Raw genomic sequence first — 23,352 nt, 5'->3', positions numbered from 1 at the left:
CTCCTAATATGGCAATTAGCGTACATATGCAGCACCCTTCACTGGTTTTCTTGATGTCATTGAATTGAAGCTTTATTTATAAAGCAACTCTTTCATGCATTTGTTGTGAAATAATGAGTTACAGGAAAGAAATTCTCAAGTCTGCCTCAAACTTTTTATACAAACCCTCTCAATAAGGGATTTTTAAAGTTTTCCTTTCTTTATAAACCCTCTAGGAAGTATTAGAATGTGCTACTCAACCTGTTCTCAGCAGAGTGTCAGATCAAATGACCTTCACAGATCCCTTTCAACCTAAGCTACAATTATACTACCAGGTGATTTATTTCCACCTGGTAGGGCAGCACAGTGGAATGAGGCTCCTTCTGCCCTGTTTATACAAAGCTTTGATCAACTACAGTAGTATACATGGACCTTGTACTATTTAAATTTGACTATTGCTATTGATCCTATAGCTAGGATAAAAGGAAATAGGACAAATAACACAGAATTGGATATTGGATATAAGATGTCAATTAACCACTAATGTCAAACTAAGTCACACAGAACCAATAAGCTTCAATTTAATCCTTGCATCTCTGTACAAGAGTAATTTCTCCTCCCTTGAGAGAAGGGCATAGAACATAGATTATGAGAATGCTTTTTTTTTTTTTCATCTATTTATACTTCTCACTTTGGCTTTTTTTTTTTTTTTAACCACACACATAGCAGGGCATAGGAGGTAGGGTTCAAATGGATGCACTTTAGACTCTGGGAAAAGAGTGAACAGTTTTGTATGTGACTACTTAAAGTAACAACACTGTTCAGGAACAGATACATAATCCAAGTTGTTTGGTTAAGTCATTATTTCCAGATTTTTCTTGTACCTACCACTAGTGAAAACCAGCAGGGATTATATTCAATGTGTTAGATTAGAAAACTATTCCAGTTACAGCTTCAGTAATTATAGGAACTCCACCCCACCTCCATATTACAGAATAGGTGAAAAAATTAATCCTCAAAGGAATTCAGTTTAAAGCCCCGTATTATTGAATTCACTTCTTTTATTCCTTTCAAGTCAGTATGAAAGCTTAGTGAGCTTATCTGATTTTAATATCTAATCATTAGATAGAGAGGAGGTGAATCAGGCTTTCAGATGTTAGCAGTAGGGAAGAGAGGGAAAAAAGGAATATCTGTCTTTAATCTATGCATACATATGCTATTAATATCAAGGGCACTAGGAGTTAAAAGGCAGTCCATAACCATAAATACAGGACAAAAATAGCCATTTTGAAAATTCAGATATATTTGGATGGCCATTTAGAATGATATTCAATATCCAGGTGAAACATGTGCCAGTTAAAGAACTTGTACAGGCCAGTCTTCTGATTTTAAGGTATAGGAACATTCATCAGAAATGCCACCAACTGCTACAGGTCAATGAGATGAAATCATATGCAGAGTTTCCTGCATTTCTAGATTACTACTGTCCATTTTTCCCTCTCCTGTACATTTTTCATCATCCCTATTCATGGCTGCTAGTCTATCTGCATGTGGGTGGTGGTGATACTGTGGGAATCAAATTACATCTCTCTGCTCAAAAAAGAAAATGGTGTGAGGGCTCCAAAAGAGCAGAAATCTCCACTGGCTGATTACAACTGGGCATATACCCATATCAGTACTCATCACTGTATCAGGTAAAACAACTCTTCTGGCAAGAAATAACCACAGATTGTATCATAACCCAAATCTGTAAAAGTATTTAGATGACAGCAATGCAGCCTTGTTCTCTTATTTAGAAATGCTTGTTCCCACCTGGATTGGTATTCTGATATTAAGAAATAGGAACTTTATAAGAAAGGCCATAATAAAAGCTTCCACATGTCAATTGCTACAGAAAGTAGTATTTGAGCAACCACCCATGCAGACTTTCCTGTCCAACCTGTCTGCACAACTTTACAGACATTGTCAGTCCTTGCACTGATTGCTTAGGATTAAAAGTTGTCAGTCTTCCAAATTTGCATACACAAAACAAAATTTCTTCCATTGCTTTCTTTGCCTTCTAGCATTAGTTCATTCAGATACTTCTACTCATGAGCAGAAACAATCTGAATAGGGATCATTTTTCTTGACATATATATATCTGATAAATTCTACATAGAAACAATCAATCAGTTTAAGATAAAATTTAAACTGTCTGTAAACACTGTCATTCTATGACTCTATCCTTTAAAATATTTTCCTAGATCATTCTATAAAGAAGTCCTGAATGCTGAAAATTTGCAATAGCAATTGTATGCAAGTATTCTATATGATAAACTTTATGTATTTAACGGCAATAATGAATGTTGACAAACTTTAACTACAAGCTTCTACTATTTTTAAATTCAATGGAAGTTTTCTAAAGACAACATTCAGATTAAGAAACCCTCATTCAGTCCAACAAGTTGAGTTCAAATTTCAAGCCTTTTCAGGGGCGTCTATGTACATTTCAGAGTAAGTCCCAAACTAATGTCTTATAAATTCAGATTGATTACTACCCAGCTGTTAAAGCTGTTCTAAAAGTGAAGGTTTTATGACACTGCGAAACTTATGACATCTTCTGTTGTTTAGTGTATCTGCTGACTATTTAGTTCTTTCTACATTTTATGGAAACTTTTACCCTGTTTCAGTGTAGGTAAAAAGTAAAACAGACATGGAAACAGGTTCAAATATTTCTCCATACTACTTGAGAACAGTGACTTTAAAAAATGATGTCTTTTTTTAGGGTATAAGAACAAAACACATACACGTGCATAATCTGTAACATATATTACAAATACATATTGCACATACACATATAGCTATATACTATATTCTTGCATCTTCTAAGAAAAGAAAAAATAAAAACAGCACAGCTGAAAACATTTTGTGGAATTGCTTTGAAACATGCAAAATCAAGGTGTCAGTGGGCAAGAACAATCCCTCACTACTTTCCCTTTTCATACTCCAAAGACACCAGAGTTTTCATTTCCTTCTCTCTCTTTGGGATCTTTTAACTGACAAGCAAAAGTATTTGGCACCTTTGCAGAAGAAAATCAGCCTTTTTAACACAATGGTGTTTAATTGGAGCAAGAGACCTGTGATTGTGTTTCCCTGTACGTCACATACTCTGTAACATTCAGTAAGTCCCCCAAAAAGCATTCTCTGAAGTGAGTGGTGGTAGTGAGTTCCTTAAATTGTAAACATCAAGTGTGACAAACAATGCACCCAGTTTCAGAAGTACTTATAATCTCTAGCAGTACCAAAAGGCCTGAAGGTAGCAGAGTGAATATTAGTGACATACTTTAAATTAATTTCTTGGGTTATCTATATGTAAACATTAAAATAATCACGCTTAATTACTTTGTAAAGAAAGTTCTTGGGGAACCTCATATTTCACTCAGGCAAACTGAGATCAAAACATAGCATACTTTTAAAGAGATGGGTACATGGAAATACAATGATCCTTATTGTTTGACAATAACATAGGAAGTAGAGGCACTTTTAAATTCTAAGCCAAATGAAAAGTTACCAGCACCTCAGGTTCTTTAAACCTGTTGTTTGTGTTAGTGTTAGGCCATAGTGAAACTTTTCCATTAACCTGTGCTCCTCAGATTCTAATCCTGCTGCTGAATCAGTTGTAGATCTAATGTTACAAGACAGAATGATTTCATGCTAGGTCTTTACAGGAACAAACAAGCAGTACATGCTGAAGGCCAAATTAAATATTTATTAATGAATTATAACAAAGTAATCAGTGTCAAATTAGAATATACTGGAGATTTGATTAATAGTTAATTGTCTTTACTCACCTGGGAGTCTGTTGTTTCTATATTCTCTGCCAAGATAAAAATACAAGAAAAAAAACCCTGTACATTGCATTGGAATGATACATAATTTTTGAAGGCTTCCATCAATTAAAGAAGACAGCAGATCTAAGAATGTATACTTACATATAGATAAAAACATATGCATTTTACTAGCAATCCTAAAATTTGCATCCTAATTTAAAGACTCGGTCCCTCTAAACCATAGTAAATGCATTAGCAGGATCACATCTAGGATTCATCTCACCTAGCTTCTAGATTGCTAAAGCTAACTATCTACAGTAGTTTAATGGGAATAGGAGTTTAAATAACTAGTTTAGACTAGGTTTCTGAACTGACATGAGGTTAAATAAAAACCTAAAATCCAAAAGCCATTCATGTTAACAGCTTATGGGGAAAGGTAGTATGAATTTAGAAGGTAGGGGTAAGATAACATGAATTTAGAAAATAACAAACCATCACACAAACTAAGTAAATGGAAGCCACAAATTGTACAACTCAGCAAGGATAACAATGTAAATATGAGTCTGGCTTTAACAAACATCTGTAATCAAAGGTATAATTCTTTGGGAATGCCCTAGACTTGAAATGAGCTCTCAATTGTAGAAAACTAGAACTTGAGATTTAGTCTGATAAGATCGGATTTTAACTCCTGCTCCCTCCCCTTTGAATTCACCTAATGAAAATCAAGAGAAAGAAAATGGTTAACCAGTGCTAATGAGCTATAGATAACCAGGAAGAAGAAAACAAGCAAAGCAGGCTAATCACTGTCACTCATTCTATTTTTTCAGGCAAAATGATGGATCATTTCTGCCCTCATGTGGTACCAAAAGGCTTTATAGATTCAAAACAACTGCACAGTCAACGGATGTGCTTGTCCTGCTCTCGAGCCAGAGTAATAAAAAAAAATACAACATCCAAGTAGTGCCTATGTTCCCACATTATTTTCTATTATGAAAAAACAGTCCAACAGAAGACTGGACTGAACAGGAAGCAGCAAGATAGTGCACATGATTTGGAAATGACTACTTTCAGAAGCTCCACAAAGACTAAGGATTTAAATGAAGCATGCTATGGGTAACCCATTTTTAGTTCTTTCCTTTGGCCTCTCTCAGTCTCAGGGGAAAGTCCATGAAAATATGTACAAAAACACAGATGAAAACGCACAATGTATTTTTGTAGTACACATCTTGAGATCAATTTTCTCATGTCTTGGTACTTTGCCTGTTTGGAGACTTTTTAATAAGCTTTTGGCAATTCTTTTTGGCAAAGATGAGACCTATGTCTCTTGAGATTTCTGTGTCTTCTTTTGTACCAGAGTACCTTTTAATATTGCTGGATTTACCAAAATGTATGCAAAAGATAATTTGTCAAAACTGACATTGCAGATCAATAAATACTTTCACTCAAAGTTTGTGGACAGATGGATAAATTTTGGTATTCATTGCTGGAAAACCATTTGGGCAGTCACCTTTTAGACCATTACTGAACAGGCTAGGAGCAAGAGGAAAAGAATGAGCTTTTTTTTTTTTAGTCAGCTGATATAAGTGTAACTTTTCATTCATATCTGTAACTATTCACATCATATGCTTGCTTCCTCAAAAAAAGGTGTAAATCTAAATGACACTTTGTGTTTATAAAATTCTCTGAAATAAGGGCTCAGATAAAATATTAATTTTGTCTGTAACTTCTGTTTCCACATAAATAAGGTACCTGCTTTGTTCTCTATGCAAATCTCCTAGAAGTTCACTACCAGCAAGATCTTAAAAAAAATAAAAATATTAAGCTCCATATTTCACCTTCCTAGTATGGAGAAAAGAAGACTTTATGAAATATGAGCTACAGGTTTAAAATGTATGAGATATATACTACATCTGCCTTTATTTCAACATATTGTGTAAAAGATAAAGGTTTTGTTGGACATTCACAAATAAGTGTAACACATGTACACATTCTGCATGTCAGAAAAAGAAGCAAAAATATAATCTCCAGAACCAAACTCTGTTGCATGAAAGCACTCAAGACACAGGATTTCAGTCTTGTGTAATGAAATCGTTTCACCTAGTGGAGACTCCTTCGCTAAAGACATCTACCCAATTTACCTAGTTATTGTAGGCTTCCTATATGGACAGTGGAGAAAGGCAACTTCAAGGGATGATTCAATTCATTAACACCATAAGGTATTTATTGACTACGGTAGCTGCTATTTTCAAGCATTTTCATTTTACTATTTTCATATGTGAACATGTTGAAGTAGGTTTTTTCTCTCCATCTAATTTTGTTAAATGGAGACAGTCCAGAGATTGCTAAGGGTTAAGATGCTGAAATCCAGTGTTTGGTCTATAGAAAGCACAGAGTGATTTAGCTTCACATTACGCATGATGGGCATCTAACCTTGGGAACATGAATCTACCAACCCTATCCATGTCCAGAAAGGAAGGACTACCATCTCCATTCATTCACTTAGTTACTAAATTTGACAAAGAATTTTAATTAGAGAGCATTTCTAAGGAAACAAATGCTAAAGGAATGTTCAGTTCCCCATCTTCTTTTTTTTGTTCTGGTTTGGTTTTGAGGCAGTTGAAATGCCTCAAAATGTAGCAGCATACAGGAACAAGCTCTCAGACACATATTTTTACAGGTGAGAGGTATTAAATACCCTTTCAAATTCAGAATTTAGATCTTTGGAGAAACTCCTATTTGCAATCAGATCTCATTTAAGTGTACAGGTACTGGGAGATGTTTAGCACCACTAAAAACTAGGACATTTATTCAAGTGCTTAATTCCAAACAAGCATTCTTACAGACCTTTGACAAATATAAATGTTCAAAATAGTTCAGTTTGGTCCCTTCATGGACAATAGAATTGGGATGGAGGGAAACAAGATAAATGTCATTCACAGTATTTAGTGTAGCAGAAATTCTGCTGTATCAATTACCAGCTTAAAAAAAAAAAAAAAAAAAAGGTTTAAATGAGGTCAGTGAGGTTTGAATGCAAAGTTATGCTCTATATTTTATAATCGTATTGTATTTCTGGGAACAAGAAGACAACAAAGCAATGAACTAAATTTCCAAACAAGTATCAGAAGCAAAGAGGACAGTTTCATAAACGCTTGAACTTCTACGAAATTATCCCGCTATTGCCATCTTGTGGATGACCCGCAGCATGATACTGCTTATTTTGCATCTCCCTTTCCTCCTGCCTTGTGGAGAAACGTTTTCTGATACCCCAGATTGCCATGGCAATCCATTACCTGAAAGTTATAAAAGAAAGTTCTTTTAAGTCAAAAGAATTGACTTTATTAATTTAAATGAACCAATTAAAGAAAAATAGTCTTGTTTCAATAAATGATGAGTTACTTTTTCCAAGTAAGATATTGAACACTACTAGTATGCGAACTGAATTGTAAAAAATAGCAACTGTGCCATAAAAGTGGCTTTAATTACATTTGTATAGTACCTTTTTATTAGAGGATTGAATTTTTCTGAAGAAGAATGATCTATTGTTTAAGGCATAAGGCTTATGTAAATCACGTAGCTATTCAATGTCACAAAGCCTTGAAGATAATAGTTTTACATATAAATGTATAACAGATTGCGTAAAACTCAGATACCATGGTATCTGATGGTAGGAGCCATATAATATAGAAAAAAGCTTTCTAGCAATATTGTGTACTTATCATTTTTGTTCTCACATGTAATATTCTTATAAAAATGAAATATAGCTAGACTTTTTTCTTTCTCCTCTGCTTCCCCCCCCCCCCGCGATAAAATAGGAGTCCCAAAGGGAAGGGAATACGTGACATAATTATGGAATTCCCAAGTTCAAAACGATTTGTATGCTTAAGATGTCAAGGACATGGCTTTCAGGTTTCATTTCACAAGTCTAGAACCAAAAAAAATAATTTAACTAATGGCAAATCAGTCTTCAGAACACAGCACTTCACTCTCCCACTGTGACAAGAACTGCAACAGAAATATCACAGATACCATTGCACAGTCTTTTACAAGCAGATACCAATGCATTCTGCCTGCTTTATTCCAACTGCTTTGCACGTTGCTTCCAACCCACAGTGGAAGCTGTGATTACTTTGGCACTGTGTTCAGTTAGTTAAGAATGCTTAAACATATTGTTACGCTTGTTGCAGCTACACTTTTTTCACATAAGAATGATTCTGTGTCTACCAGTGAAAAGCTCGCATCAACGTCCCAATGGCCCCTCTCATACATATATGGCATCTACATAGAGTGTATTAAAAATATTTTTTTCTTTATGGAAATAGTTATGCTACTAACATCATAAAAAATCTGCAAGCCTTTATGCTTGATGATGATTCAAGCCTTCTTGGCCAATTTCAGTTACATTTGACACATGCTCACTTAGAATATTACCTCATTGCCATGCCCCTTGGACATTTTTTATATTGTGTGTCACCATAATAACTCCATATTTCTTGAACTCTTTTCTCCTCCTTAAAATGTATTTTCAGTATCACTTCAATGTAAGAAGTGTTTAAAGATTTTTTAAGAGAGTTTCTATCTGGATTCAGTACAGTTTGCCTGCTTGTTTAGAAAGCAAGTCCCAGATTTTATAACTGGAAAAAGAAATCATATTCCATTGAAAAAATATTCCTTCAGTCAGTTTTCCCTAGGTTTTGGGTTTCTTATAAACAATATAAGGCTCTACAGAGAGATCTGGACAGGCTGGATCAATGGGCTGAGGCCAATCGTATGAAGTTCAACAAGGCCAAGTGCCGGGTCCTGCACTTCGGTCACAGCAACCCCATGCAGCGCTACAGGCTTGGGGAAGAGCGGCTGGAAAGCTGCCCAGTGGAAAAGGACCTGGGGGTGCTGGTTGACAGCCGGCTGAATATGAGCCAGCAGTGTGCCCAGGTGGCCAAGAAGGCCAACGGCATGCTGGCCTGTATCAGAAATAGTGTGGCCAGCAGGAGCAGGGAGGTGGTTGTTCCCCTGTACTCGGCACTGGTGAGGCCGCACCTTGAGTCCTGTGTTCAGTTTTGGGCCCCTCACGACAAGACAGACATTGAGGTGCTGGAGCGTGTCCAGAGAAGGGCAACGAAGCTGGTGAGGGGCCTGGAACACAAGTCTTATGAGGAGCGGCTGAGGGAACTGGGGTTGTTTAGTCTGGAGAAAAGGAGGCTGAGGGGAGACCTTATGGCTCTCTACAACTACCTGAAGGGGGTTGTAGTGAGGTGGGTGCTGGTCTCTTCTGTCAGGTGGCTGGAGATAGGATGAGAGGAAATGGCCTCAAGTTGTAGCAAGGGAGATTTAGGTTGGATATTAGGAAAAATTTTTTTACTGAGAGGGTTGTCAGTTGTTGGAATAGGCTGCCCAGGGAAGTGGTTGAGTCACCATTCCTGGAGGTATTCAAAAAAGCACATAGACAAGGCACTCCAGAACATGGTTTAGTGGGCATGGATGATGGTTGGACTTGATGATCTTGAAGGTCTTTTCCAACCTAAATAATTCTATGATTCTATGATTCTAATACCATTGTGCAAAATGATGGCTATTATAACAAGCCTTTGGCTTTCATGCTACAGCAGAATTTTGACTTCAGAGAAAAAAACATGTCCTTTGTCAAGATGGACCAAAGTGGTACAAAATGAAAGATGACATTACGATAGAGCACCTTTTATAAATGCTTAAGTCACAGCCTGGCAGAAATAAGCCTATGAAAAGATGCAATGGACAAAAAAATCTGACTTTTTAGAAAAACCTCAAGGAAAAAAGCGGTCAGAAAGTTAATCCCTTTTAGGGAGTCAGATTATATATATTATATATATTTTGTCAGCCATTTTCTGATTATATGGAAAAGATCCCATCATTAAAAATAAATGACAAATGTAGGTTTTTTTCCATATGGTTTTCCCTACACACTCATTTCTAAATTTTGAACTAGAGTACTTAATTAGTCAGTGCCTCTCTACACAAACTTTGTGAGCTTGCAAAACAGTATTCGTAGAAAGGAGGGCTGATACAAAATCCTTTTAAGTCAAGAAAAAGCCTCTGTTTATTTGGCAAGTATACCACAGTGTTGCTGTCAGAATTAGAGTATTTAAAATTTTGCTAAGTGCTAGGAGCCTCTAAAATGTGCTTCCACATTTGGACAGAAGAAGATATAAAGAAAGTGAGCAAGTCATGTGGTAACTGACTGGATTACTTCCATAATAATAGTTACATAAAGGTCTCCAGTAATTATTCATGCTATATAGAATGGTTCATATTTCTGTCCTAGTCCAGTTTTATACATTGCACTCATGGATTTGAAAGATTCCTGATAGAGAGGGTACCTGAAAACAAACGACATATATGAAGCTGGACACTAAATTAAAAAAAAAAAGAAAAAGAAAAAGATAAAAATTTACAAAGAAAATGCAAATTGACCTGTCTTCTATTAGTAAAGAAATCATGGTCACAAACTTCTGATCTCCTAAACCTCACATAATAAAGTACCTGAAGCTCAGGGTTTAGGAATACACTTATAAACCACACTGTAAATTGCCAGATTCAATTGTCAATTAATGTGGCCACCTATAGGGTCATCAGATTTTGTCACCTGGTACTATATAACATTATCTTTGGGTGTTTGGAGCTCTTGCTAGCCCACTGACATTGTAATTAATATTCACAAAGCTTCACTTGCCCTTCAGACCTGCTGCTACATTTCACTGACTCAGGGTATAAGCAACATGCCTAGAAACAAATTAGTGAATGTAAAATAGCTCTATGATAGAAGATTGATTTTTTAAACTCATACTGTTGGTTAAAACAAATATTTAAATTTTGTCCGAAAATACTAATTTAACTGGACTTTGCATAAATATATTTCGAGACCTCTGAGGTAAAACAGGCAATCAGTCTGATGCTTAAAACTGATATGAAAGTCAAGTTCACAGTATTTTGCATGATGTATTTTATTTCATGACAAAAATTATTTTATCTTCTAAAAAGAAATTATTAAAGGGGGAGCTGGTAGCACTTTTAAAGTTGTTTTACACTTCCATCTATAAAAAGTGAACATCATCCATTAGGATTATGACTTACTAGGTAAAAGTAACAAAGATCTCTCTTCACAATAGGTCTTTGAAATATGGCAAGCAACAGCATTTTGTTTTAGAAAGGTGCCTTTCTGTTGCCTTTTGTAACTACACCCTGGTTAAAGTGAGTTCTATGCTATTTGTCTCTTTCTCTCTTTGGGCTAATGGCTTTTCTGCTTGGTGCCACATAATATGGTTAAACCTGTGTAGCAAAATGGGCAGAGGCAATTGACAGAGGACAAATCTGCTGTACTTACTAAAACTGGTTAATTCCCATGGGGGTCAACAGAAAAGATCCTTAGGAAAACATATGTATAACTTATATTGCCAAGCCAAACACTTCATAATCAAGAAGTAACAAATATAAATGCATATTTATTATCTGTAATGTATTGCCTAGCCTGTATGCTTTATTGCCTAGACATTAACTACTTGAGTGAATCCTATTCTCCCCTACCCTCCACCCCACAGTATCTTCACCACACTATTTTTGTATTTCTTCAAGGGGTTTAGATCACATCAAATGACAGCAACATGCATTTAACATGAACACTGATGATTTCAGCTGCAGGACTCTTTTGGCATGAATGAACTACAAAACTGACTTTTAGAACTCTGAAGAAGATGCCTAAAGTAATTTTAAATAGCTCCCACTTACATTGTTTAAAAGATCTGAGGAGCTGTTTATTTTCTAAGGGGACTTTTAAGTTCTGATGTTTCAAGAATTCAGAAAACAAACAGTTTTTATGGAAATACTGAATTTCATTAGATTATTAGAACAATTGAAAGGTCTTGCAATACAGAAGTAACTGATCTGTTCTATTCAAAAGAAGAACACTTGTGCACAGTTTAATAAAAAGCATCTCTCATAAAGATTATGTCCTATGTACTGTGGGAATTTTGTCACCATAGACAACCTAGATTAATTGTAATAAACAGAAATTGTCGCTAAAGCTCTCAGCTTATGCCATCTAATATTGTGTGAACAAATTTCATTTTCTAATATTATGAAACAGCCAAGAGTATAATAAATCATCTACCTAAGTCCTTTGAGAATTTTTGCATAATTTACCAAAACAAATTGATTTTAGCAGGAAAGCTACTAATTTACATGGGGAGGAATGGTTTTCTTAGTGTGATGAATTTGATTTCAATTTCCCTGTTTGCATGAATTCACTCCAGCAATTCATCACTGCTAGAATTAAACTACAACCATGTTTTAGTTGAGCAGGCACATAACTTACACCTGAATGACAATAAACTGCCTTTAAGAGGTAAGATGTGAAATTTGCAGAAGATATCTAGTGAAAATCATTGGAAAGGCCACACTACCATCAAAAATATAAGTGATATGATGCTGCATAACACTATTAAACATTTAGAGAATTTTATCCATAGATTGGTTGTCAACTTTACATTTCTGAGGTCTAATCTTTCTGATAATTCCTAAGGTTTTGTTCTATAATAGGATACTTTCTCATGAAAGAACAGGGATGTAAAAGAGAATTTGTAAAATGAATAGGTTTAAATTAGAACAGAATGAACTCTCTCTTCAGATTTTTAAAATGAGTCATACATCCAAATGTTTAGAACATACATGATATGGGAATAAATTATCTTTTGCAGTCAGTTCAAGCTGGTTCAACTTGGACTGAAAAGTAAAATAATATTACTGGCAACCCAAATGTAAAAAGAATGAATTTGTAGGTTTATGTCCATAATCCAGAATAAGATGATCCAGTGGCTACTGGGAATCCAAAGTGAATGAATTTAAAGATCTGGAAATCAGTACAAGAACGTATTTTCCCTGTTCTCTTCAGTGACTACTACTATCAAGTAGGTGGCTCATCCTCTAAGGTTACTTTAGAGTTAGGTTTCAGTCAGCATTGTTCAAAGATGCTATCCTTCCAACAGGACAGAATAGGAGAAAAACTACTCAGAATTGTTTATTGGTTGGTTCATTCAATTTTCCAATCATGTATTAGATCTGTGTTCTCTGCCTCAAACCACAGTTGACACATTATAATAATTTTTAAATGTGATTTTCTAAGATACTGAGGTTTACATGATGTGTGACTATGTCTTTTGCCAAACACAGCAGTTCTTGAAGCTTTACTCAATTTCAGAAAAATCTGACAAAAGAAACAGATGACAGACTTTTGGTGCTAAAACTTTTGTGAAAACAGGAAACAAGAAAGAGTACAATTGGTGCTCTTACTGATGAAAAAAGTCAATACAAGTATATGACAGAAAATGTAGTTAAGAACTAAAATGTTTGGTCAAGAAAGCCTTAAAAGACTCACGTGCCTTCTTAGATATCAAAATCAAATGAAAACTTTCAGAATATGTAGGAATATAGGGTAGAAAACACTGTAGTTAAAAATAGACCCGTTTTTCCCTACCTCTTAGTCAGCTGATTGTATCAGATCCATTGTTCTCTAACACACATCCGCAGGAAACTAAACAGTAAAGGAAGTTGCCTCATTTGCCTGCTGAGCTGAAGACGGTTGTATTTTAAGCCATATTAGTTCTTGCCCATGGATATTCCAGGAATATCATTCTGCAAAAGAGGAAGATAGATCCAGAAATTTACAGGAAGGGAAGCAGGGTCAACCATACAGACTGACTACTTTTCAGGTTTTCACCTGCCTTCATCCTAGGTTGTCCATTAGGATAAGAAGCAGAATACTTCATTGCATGATCAAGAACTGGTTTACCAGAAGGCCACTCAACTCACTATCTATGAATTCATACCCATGTTAAATTACAATAATGCAAAAATTGTTAGCTAGATAATGAAGAGATTTATAATGCAAGTATTTCTCCACCATATATGATGTATTTGAAAGGAGAGTTGTCACTCACTCAACTTAGCACATGCAATATGGAAATGAATTTCACAGAAAGTAACTTGTATCTCAGAGCAAAAAGGACACTGAAGATATTTATAGATTATTTGATTAGTTCCTTTCAGCAGTATTGAATAGGATGACGCTGTAGCAGTCTGTATTTACTTAATACTGAACCTGTAAAGAATCCATCATTTGCATATTCTTCTCAAAAGCACCAGATGCACATTCTTAAATAAAGTTATAAATGACACTGACAAGACTTCATTCTTTTAATGAAAAAAGAAACATATTACATGGTACAGACTGTGCCTGTACTTCATTTTCCAGACTTTTATATGCTTTATATGCTCAAAACTCTACAAATGTTCTCAATTAGAAGAAGAAGGGAAGTTGAAACCTTACTTGAAAACGCACTCGTTTGCTTGTGGAGCCTATGTACGTTCAACATTTGATTTACATATGTTATGTATAATTATATTAAATAAAAGTATTGTAAGTAAAAGTAAATACTAAAGACAGCAATTTTTACCTCCAACCACCCACTCTACCTCACCCTTACAAGATTCGTATCTATGCACTGTATGCATTGCTCGAAATCTACTACTTCATAGGAAATGTTCCTTTTTATAGGTTGTAACAGTGCCAACAGCAAACTTGAGTGGTTCCCTTGATTTTTTTTTAACCAGTTCAGGGGAAGTTTTCTGGCCATGTAACTAGATGATAACTAGATTTTTGTTCCTTTCTTACGGCATGTAGTACAATAGAGTCCTGGAACACCTAGATGCTGCTATAATACACAGAAAATAATTCTTAATTAGAGACAGGTTGTTAAGTCTCCTGAGAATATGTGCCATACTTCCCATTCTGACTCCTTCTTTCTATTTTCTCTTGGTATTCCTAATTACCCGTTATGGATCTTTTACTATCTTATTGCACACTATCAGCTTTTTTGCCCCTCCCCCCTTTTTTTTTTCATTCTGACTCTTAAAATCACATCTTGCTTCCTATATGGAGGCTTCTAAAATATATGATGTTTCCGTTGCACTTTCATGCCTACTTCAAATAGCATAAGTCCTAGCGTACTAGAAGGCATGAATGTCCTGAACACAGTGTAATGCTTTCACTGTACATTAGACTATTTCCTGTATATTCTTCCAAAAATAAATATTTCAAAAATGAGAGACAGAGGGAAGAGAAAGGAGAAAGGATGGAGAAATTATTTTGTTAAGGAATCTCAGCATAACCTCAAGAGCCTTGTAGAATGCAATCCTTTTAAAACCAGCCTTTTATGTTATTGATTATGCAGGCTGCATCTTCTTTTTACTACTTTCCTCCCACAGGGTGATTTGGAACTATATGGTCTGTGGCATGGAACTGTCCAAGAAGCACGACATCCAAAAGTAGAACTTTCCTTTAATTAGAAAAGCAACTCTCTAAGCATTGGAGTCTAATACCTCAAGTCTTAGCAAGTAGAGGCAAAACTCAGTATAACAGGGCCAAATGGCAACAAAATTATAAACTTTATGTACATTGTCTTGTTTTGACAACTCCATAAACTTATAACAAAGTTAGAGCAACACAACAATGGAGTTTTGGGGTTTTGTTTTTTGTTTTGGTTTTTTTTTTTCCTTTTTTTCCGTTTTTAGTTCACTGCAGAAAAAAGGTGGACCTGTGAGAATATATAATTTCCTTGCCTCTGTGTAGTAGTTTACACCCCTTCATGATATATTAAGCACACATCACCAATAAAGACTGCTTGCAGTCTCAACAGCAACGTACACAAAACATTACTTGAAATCTGTTTGGTTTATGGGAAAAAGCTTAAGAGTGAAGTAAAATTTTCTAAATCATGAACTGTTAACTTTAACAGTCATGTTCTTTGCTACATCTTGAATGCCTGCTAAATGGATGCATTATTGCTACAGCTTTCATCACCAGCTCCTGCAGTAATCCTTCTGTTTAATGATCCTGATTCAAAAATCGTTACAGTTAACAACTACTGATATTTTACTTTCAGCATTTTGGCATTCAGAACTGCTTAAATGAAACAGTTCAATCTTCTAAGTGACAATAATAGTTCTCATTATACCAACCTGCAGGACTTCCATTCTGCTACATTTTGATGTATTATATAGCCTACTCTGCTATAATCATTAGCATAGTATTAAAAATACACTTAATCTTTGTCAGAAAGCTCATCAAATATTGAAATTTTTGTTTGGAAATGTAACTGTTTCTTCCTGGGAATCACTCTTCCTCTTCCCATGTTGGACATGGGCTACAGTCTAGCTTACAGTCTAAAGGTCTGACTTGATAATTCTGTTATTGCAAATATGTACAACCGCGTATTAAAACTGCCAATTGCTAGATTAATTCATGAATACTCCAGTCCACTCTGTGTTTTTGGAAGCTCTGGGCAGCCTTTCAAATCAGTTCTTTAAAGAATGCTGATAGCACTGTAACATTTAAAAGTCTCAACCTAAGGATTTCTAAGTTTCTACGAAGTGATTAATCTTACTTCTGTTTACTGCATATTGATACAAAAGGTGATGCCCCTAACATTACTAATAGATTAAAAACTATGGGGGGGTGAGGAGGGGTGTGGGGTGGTGGTGAGGGGAAGTAGGCATTTCTGTTTATATTTTCATTACAGTAACAGATATTACTTTCTGGAAGAGAACTGTCAAAACAGTAATAATACGGGAAAATATTCAGAATGTGCGTTCCTATGTACTGCTTATATAAGATAGTTTAATACTGCTAAGGAGGCAGAATATTTCCAGTAGACACCTCTTTTGCATATCTGCACTAGCTAAGAAAAATCAGAATCAGGGACATTAAAATAGCAAGCATCCTAAGAGTTGGGAGGAGAAGTCACTTCTTTTCACCCTTACAGTAAATATTGTAATAATTCTCTACCTATATAATAAAAGTCTGGAAGCTGCTCTTCAATTGCTCTCTTATGCCTTAAGACCTTCAGGTCAGATTATAACTTCTGTTTTCTAAAATCTATTTTACCTTTTGCATAGATGTCAATACCAGTGATTCTATGCTCATTTCTAGCCACTGAAGCTTTATAGTGCTTTCTGACCGATGGTTAAAATGATCTAGAAGTCAGCTCACATCCTCCTGTGGTCATGAACCTTGTTGTCATATGCAATCACGGGGCATTTGCACTGTTTCAATCCTGATATCAATGATTAGACTGGGGTTTTAAAGGCCTGTAGCGATGCCCAAAAGCCCCTTATGAGAAAATCCTACAAGCAATTTTTGACACAAGTAGACTGGTATTAGATATATATGTAAAAGATACACCACTAATTGTGCCATTTGTCTTTCTCCACTGGTGGCATCTACAGTGGCTGATGACTTTACAACACCCATTGTAAGAGAACGAAAAGATTAACTAGCATCTGATGTAGCAAAATACCAGTAATCACAAGCTTCACCTCAGCTGTCAGCAACTGTTTACAGAAGCTAGCATTACATGTTTGAGAAACCATACAGTGGTTCAGCACGCTTCATGAAGCATAGATGGTTTGTAAATATTGGTCAGTTTGTGCAAACCCTGTCATTCCTTTCTGGAGTAACTCATACGGCAGTGAAGCACTGAAGGATCAGTCAAATACAGGACCTGTGATTGAGCAAAGAAAGATAAGAGACGCCTGTCCTTTTCATCATGTCTGTGAGGCATAGTGCCAACTTGACCAAAAATTAACACAAAGCTGAGCATAATAGAAACCAGATTTGTACTTAGAGATCTCATAAGCGTAGCAACAAGTTTAGTACTTGTACTTTAGTACAGAGTAGGAAGCATAAAAGAAGCTGTTAAAGCTTTGCAATTTCAAACTTCTGTCTTGAGAATCAGATAGGATACAGAGAGCAAAAGTAAAAAACAGGATTTGGGCTGTCTTGGCTTAAAAAATCAGCAAGGTAATGGGACAAAAATCAAGGTTAAACCTTTAACTCGTAAACATAATTCTTTAACAAAGTCAGGAGAGTTGTGAAAGGGAACTGGCTATGTTGCAGTAATTGCAAGAACACAGATTCCTGGCTATTGAATGTTGGACTGTGTTTGCTTCCATTTATTTGTGAATTCCTGAAAGTTAGTTCACTGAGCACTTCAATACCCCATTTCTGGGGTTAAATTAAAAACATAACATTCAAAAGAGCAATGCCACAGAAAGGGGTGATATCAAACAGCTTTCAGTAATACAAGGGAAATACGCAAGAAAATGCTGTCTGTTAAATAATCCTATCACAGAACTAAGATAACTATCTTGACAAGGAAGCTCACAGTTCTAAAAGCTCATCAAACTCAAAAGTCAAATGAAACTTCTATTAATATTATTAGAGAAAATAATTAAAATAGCAAGGAGTTGGGGAAAGTGGTGTTCTCGAAACCTGCCAAAGGATCTACATTTTTCTGCTTTTATGATTTTATAGTGAAAGGAGGTGGAGAGAAAAAAAAAAGTCAATACAATTTGCTACACAGCCACTAGGAAAGGCAGAGATCACATTTTGTTTTCTATGCAATTGCATTGTCTACTTGTCCATCCAGCAGTTCAGTTGAAATTGAGAAATGGGCAACTATCTCACAGAAAATAAATTACTAGGAAAGTTATGAAAACTGGGAACTACACAGCTCCAAACAGATACAGCTCCATTTATTCTGTTCTGGGTCTTGCTGGATAATAGTTATGGAACAAAAATGAACTAAGAATACTAAGAAAGAGGGGTTGTGTGTGATACAGAGGAAAAGACTATCATGCAGAGGATGAAAATTAAAAGGGGGGTGGAAGATGCAGGAAGAAAGAATTAGCAGCTTTGACTTTTTATTTTAATTGAAAAGTATTCAAATCAAAACTTGGTAAGGCAATTTTCCAAGTACAAGACAAGTAATAACAAAACAGAGGTTCAGAAAGTCTTTAATGCAAAAAGTTCCTTTTTACAGTGGAGTCTGAAGTGACCGTGCAAAACTGAAAAGACCCTGGAAATTCCACGTTCCTCTGAGGTTAGGCCACTCTACTTTCAAACCTGCTGGATAGACAGCATGTTAGGAAGGTAAGGAGACAACAGTGGGCCTCCAACATAATTTAAATGCCTAGTTCTATTGTCAGTTAAAAGCATGGGCCTTATTTAGAAGGTGGTTCCAATATCCAGATGTCATACATGGAAAGTCTCATGCAGGAAGCCCAGCCACCTCATAGCTGACATAGATGTAGAAAGGACTCTCTGGGCATGCTTTACAGGTTTTCTGCACATGCAGTCTAGAGTCCTCTGTACTGTGGTAAACATGATGTCCCAGACTCTTATGGTGTCTCCTAATTCTCATGTATCTCATTTATGTGCTTAAAAGGATCTCTGCAAAGGACCATCAACTTTTGTGTTGGCAATTAAGCTCCAATGGCCACAAAGAGAAGAATATACTCAAGCCTTTACAGCATAAGCTTTCTAGAGAGCTCTGTACCCACTTCTTAGAATAGAATCATAGAATCATTTAGGTTGGAAAAGACCTTCAAGATCATCAAGTCCAACCATCATCCATGCCCACTAAACCATGTTCTGGAGTGCCTTGTCTATGCGCTTTTTTGAATACCTCCAGGGATGGTGACTCAATCACTTCCCTGGGCAGCCTACTCCAACACCTGACAACCCTCTCAGTAAAAAAATTTTTCCTAATATCCAATCTAAATCTCCCTCGCTACAACTTGAGGCCATTTCCTCTCATCCTATCTCCAGCCACCTGACAGAAGAGACCAGCACCCACCTCACTACAGCCCCCTTCAGGTAGGTGTAGAGAGCCATAAGGTCTCCCCTCAGCCTCCTTTTCTCCAGACTAAACAACCCCAGTTCCCTCAGCCGCTCCTCATAAGACTTGTGTTCCAGGCCCCTCACCAGCTTCGTTGCCCTTCTCTGGACATGCTCCAGCACCTCAATGTCTGTCTTGTCGTGAGGGGCCCAAAACTGAACACAGGACTCAAGGTGCGGCCTCACCAGTGCCGAGTACAGGGGAACAACCACCTCCCTGCTCCTGCTGGCCACACTATTTCTGATACAGGCCAGCATGCCGTTGGCCTTCTTGGCCACCTGGACACACTGCTGGCTCATATTCAGCTGGCTGTCAACCAGCACGCCCAGGTCTTTCTCTGCCGGGCAGCTTTCCAGCCGCTCTTCCCCAAGCCTGTAGCGCTGCATGGGGTTGCTGTGACCGAAGTGCAGGACCCGGCACGTGGCCTTGTTGAACTTCATACGATTGGCCTCAGCCCATTGATCCAGCCTGTCCAGATCTCTCTGTAGAGCCTTCCTACCTTCAAGCACGTCGACCCTGCCTCCCAGCTTGGTGTCATCTGCAAACTTGCTGAGGGTGCACTCAATCCCCTCATCCAAATCATTGATAAAGATATTAAACAGAATGGGGCCCAGCACCAAGCCCTGGGGAACACCACTTGTGACCCGCTGCCAATTGCATTTAACCCCATTCACCACAACCCTCTGGGCTTGTCCATCCAGCCAGTTCTTCACCCAGTGAAGAGTACACTTGTCCAAGCCGTGAGATGCCAGCTTCTCAAGGAGTATGCCACGAGAGACAAGTGTCAAAGGCCTTGCTGAAATCAAGGTAGATAACATCCACAGCCTTTCCTTCATCCACTAATGGAACTCTTCTTGGAACTCTGTCTAGCTAATACTATGCTTAGAAGCTGTGTATGAAATCCTACCACACATTAGTATTTTATGTGATATACTATAGGAAGTAGATTAGAGACAAGTTACATTTGCTGACACCTTACTCTTGGAGATATTCAAAGGAATAAAGCTCACTCATAGTAAGGCTATCAGAAAGGCCAACTGTTTCATAACCACCAGCTATAAGCAATTTCATTCTCATCCAAAAGATGGAACTTACACTGATATAATAATAGTTGTCAATTCCAATTAGTCATCTCAAAGTGAATCTTGGCTTCATATTACTTTTCTTTTTATCAATAAATCAGTCCAACTAAATTCTCCTAACTATCATTCACTTCCAAAAATAAAATGTTATTTACAGAACAGATGCTTCCATGCTAAAGCAACAGTTTATATATACCTTAATTTAAAATTTAGTATATGATCCTGTATGTATATATCTATCTCACTAGAATTGTGTTGTAGGGCATATCATACATTTTTATGTTAAGGAAATTGATTTGCATTTTAATAAAGAAATTAACTCATTACAGAGACTGTATCACTGGTGGTTGACTGCAAGGTTAAAACTCCTGCTGAAAGCCTGAAGGAAGACCAAATGGCTTTCAATGGGTTCTCCTTTAGATTATTTATACTATGTCATGTGCCCATAATTCACCAAATAATATTCTAACAATCTCAGCTAATTTGGTGGCTGAAATCTAGCTTCTTATGGATAAATCATCAAACCAAATTATAAGTGTGCCCCTCGTTTATAGTCAGACCAAAGCCAATATTTGAATGTCACAAGATTTTAAACTGTCCTCATAAACTGAAGCAGTACTGAAGAACACTTTCATGTGAGTAAGGAAAACATGGTACTTCTAAAATACCACATTGAAGGTAGCCACAACTAATTGGCTAAAAACAACACTAAAAAAGACAGGCAGAAGGAGAATTAAAGACCGAGACATTGGTTTGGCTTGTGTTTGTTCAATCTGCCACACAAAGATGTGTCACAATGCAAGAGGGATCAACCAGGGGAGAATAGACCCAGATTAAATTTTTATCTCATCTTCCTACTTAGACAATGTGAATAATCAGGTTTATGTGATCCTTGATCTCCAGACCTGCAATAGATGACCATCTCTGGTCTAGAAAAAGTTCTGAAGCAGTACTGGTCAGAAACGACTTGGGGAAACTCAGAAAATTAGTTCAGAGATTAGCGATATTCTTTCATGTTTAGTTTTTAAATCACTTTTTAAAATTTCTTTTGCAAGCCAAACTAGAGCAACTGCATTGTGTACTAAAATGACTAACCTTGTCTGCTTGTCCTAAATAAAGAATATTATTTTTATTCACTATATAGAGAAACAAAACAGAATCCCACTTCTGAAGGCTTGATTGTTCAAGAAAGAGTTCATTCTCTATAGCTTTGAAGGTGATTTTTTCTTCTCTCCTGTAGCTAAAAAGGGCTCTTCCTACAGTGATAGCAGCTTTGCTGTTTCACCTTTCTATATCCACAAGACGCTTACTTGGCCAGCAGATACACCTTCTGCAGCACAGGATGGAAAGCTTATCAGTAGGCTTGTGTAGTCAGCAGATCAATAACTAAGTGTATCTTTAGGGAAAGAGAGTGGAGGAGGCTGAAACAGCTAGAGAGCATTGATGGAGAAATCCCACCTGACCAAAGATTTCCTCAGATTTCAGTACTTGTTGCACTTCTTGATTCATAACTCACCTGTCAAGGTTGTACCCTAGGGAGAGATTTGCCCTACAGAGGTTTATTCAGGAAGAGATTTTTAAAATAAAAACTGCTGAGTATTAAGTTTGAATGGATTAAGAAGAAAAACCCCAGAGCTGCCGAGTTTTGCATTATTTACAATATTTGCATATCAGAGAATGAATTGCCCAAGGCAAAAATAAGACATCCTGTATAGAGGTTTTTCAGTAGGAGAAAAACACAACATTACCGATAACAGTACAATGGGAAATATATATGTGTATTTCACTTAGAAAGATTGATAGGAATGCCTTGAGAAAACTGGTCTTATGAAGAATTTACAGGAAGAAACATTGCTTCAGTAGAACTAAAAGCAGTAACTGAAGATAAAATTCTCTACCTTTGTTTGGCAGAATATCTTGAAATCAGGTCAACTTAGTGTTTTCTGAATGTTTTTTGAAGCCTGCCTCAGAAGGTATGCCCTGACTAGACTCCTTACCAGGTTTTTGAAGCTAATCTTACCTCTACTACTTCTTCTCCTCCTTTGTGCTTTGCAGATCTAGAAGTAGGATGCTTCTTCCACTACTGCTTCTTCCATAAAATACCATAATGCCTTTTGTTTGTGCAGGCATTATTTCATTCAGTCTCCTTGCTAAGAGAAGAGGTTAAGAGGTGGGCTAGCTTTATAATTGTTACTACCATCTGGAAACATACGTATAGACCACTACTGACAGAATTAGTAGGCTACACAAAGAGCAACAGAGTGGTAAATAACTATGACAGTATTTTTTACAGGTTAATCCCGATGTCTGACAAAATAGGCCAATTAATACAAGATGTATTTTAATACAGGTAAGCATTCATGGGCAGTAAATACAAGTCATACAAACAGAACAGGAAACTATCCTGGAAAAGACAGACTCTGAATAGGATGTTAATGTCACACTGATTAGGCAATTTACAGTGAAAACCCAAAGGAAATGAATGGCAGTAAATAATTTTACTCCTCTATCTAGGAATACTTCATGCAGATTGGGTGTTCATATGTTAAAAATCATGTTTAAAGAGTGGATTAGTCTCAGAGAAAGACTTAATATTATATGAATGCTGCAGAAAAATACTTGTACTGAAAGATTTAAAGAATTCAGTCTATTTAGCTTATCAAAAAGAAGTTTGGAAGCAATTAAAAATGATTACTGTATAAAGCATTTTCATAAGGAGAA

The sequence above is a fragment of the Haliaeetus albicilla genome, chromosome 10 (genome assembly GCF_947461875.1).
Source record: "Haliaeetus albicilla chromosome 10, bHalAlb1.1, whole genome shotgun sequence".
NCBI lineage: Eukaryota > Metazoa > Chordata > Aves > Accipitriformes > Accipitridae > Haliaeetus > Haliaeetus albicilla.
The sequence above is the reverse complement of the archived record's forward strand: the minus strand, read 5'-3'. Positions refer to the sequence as shown.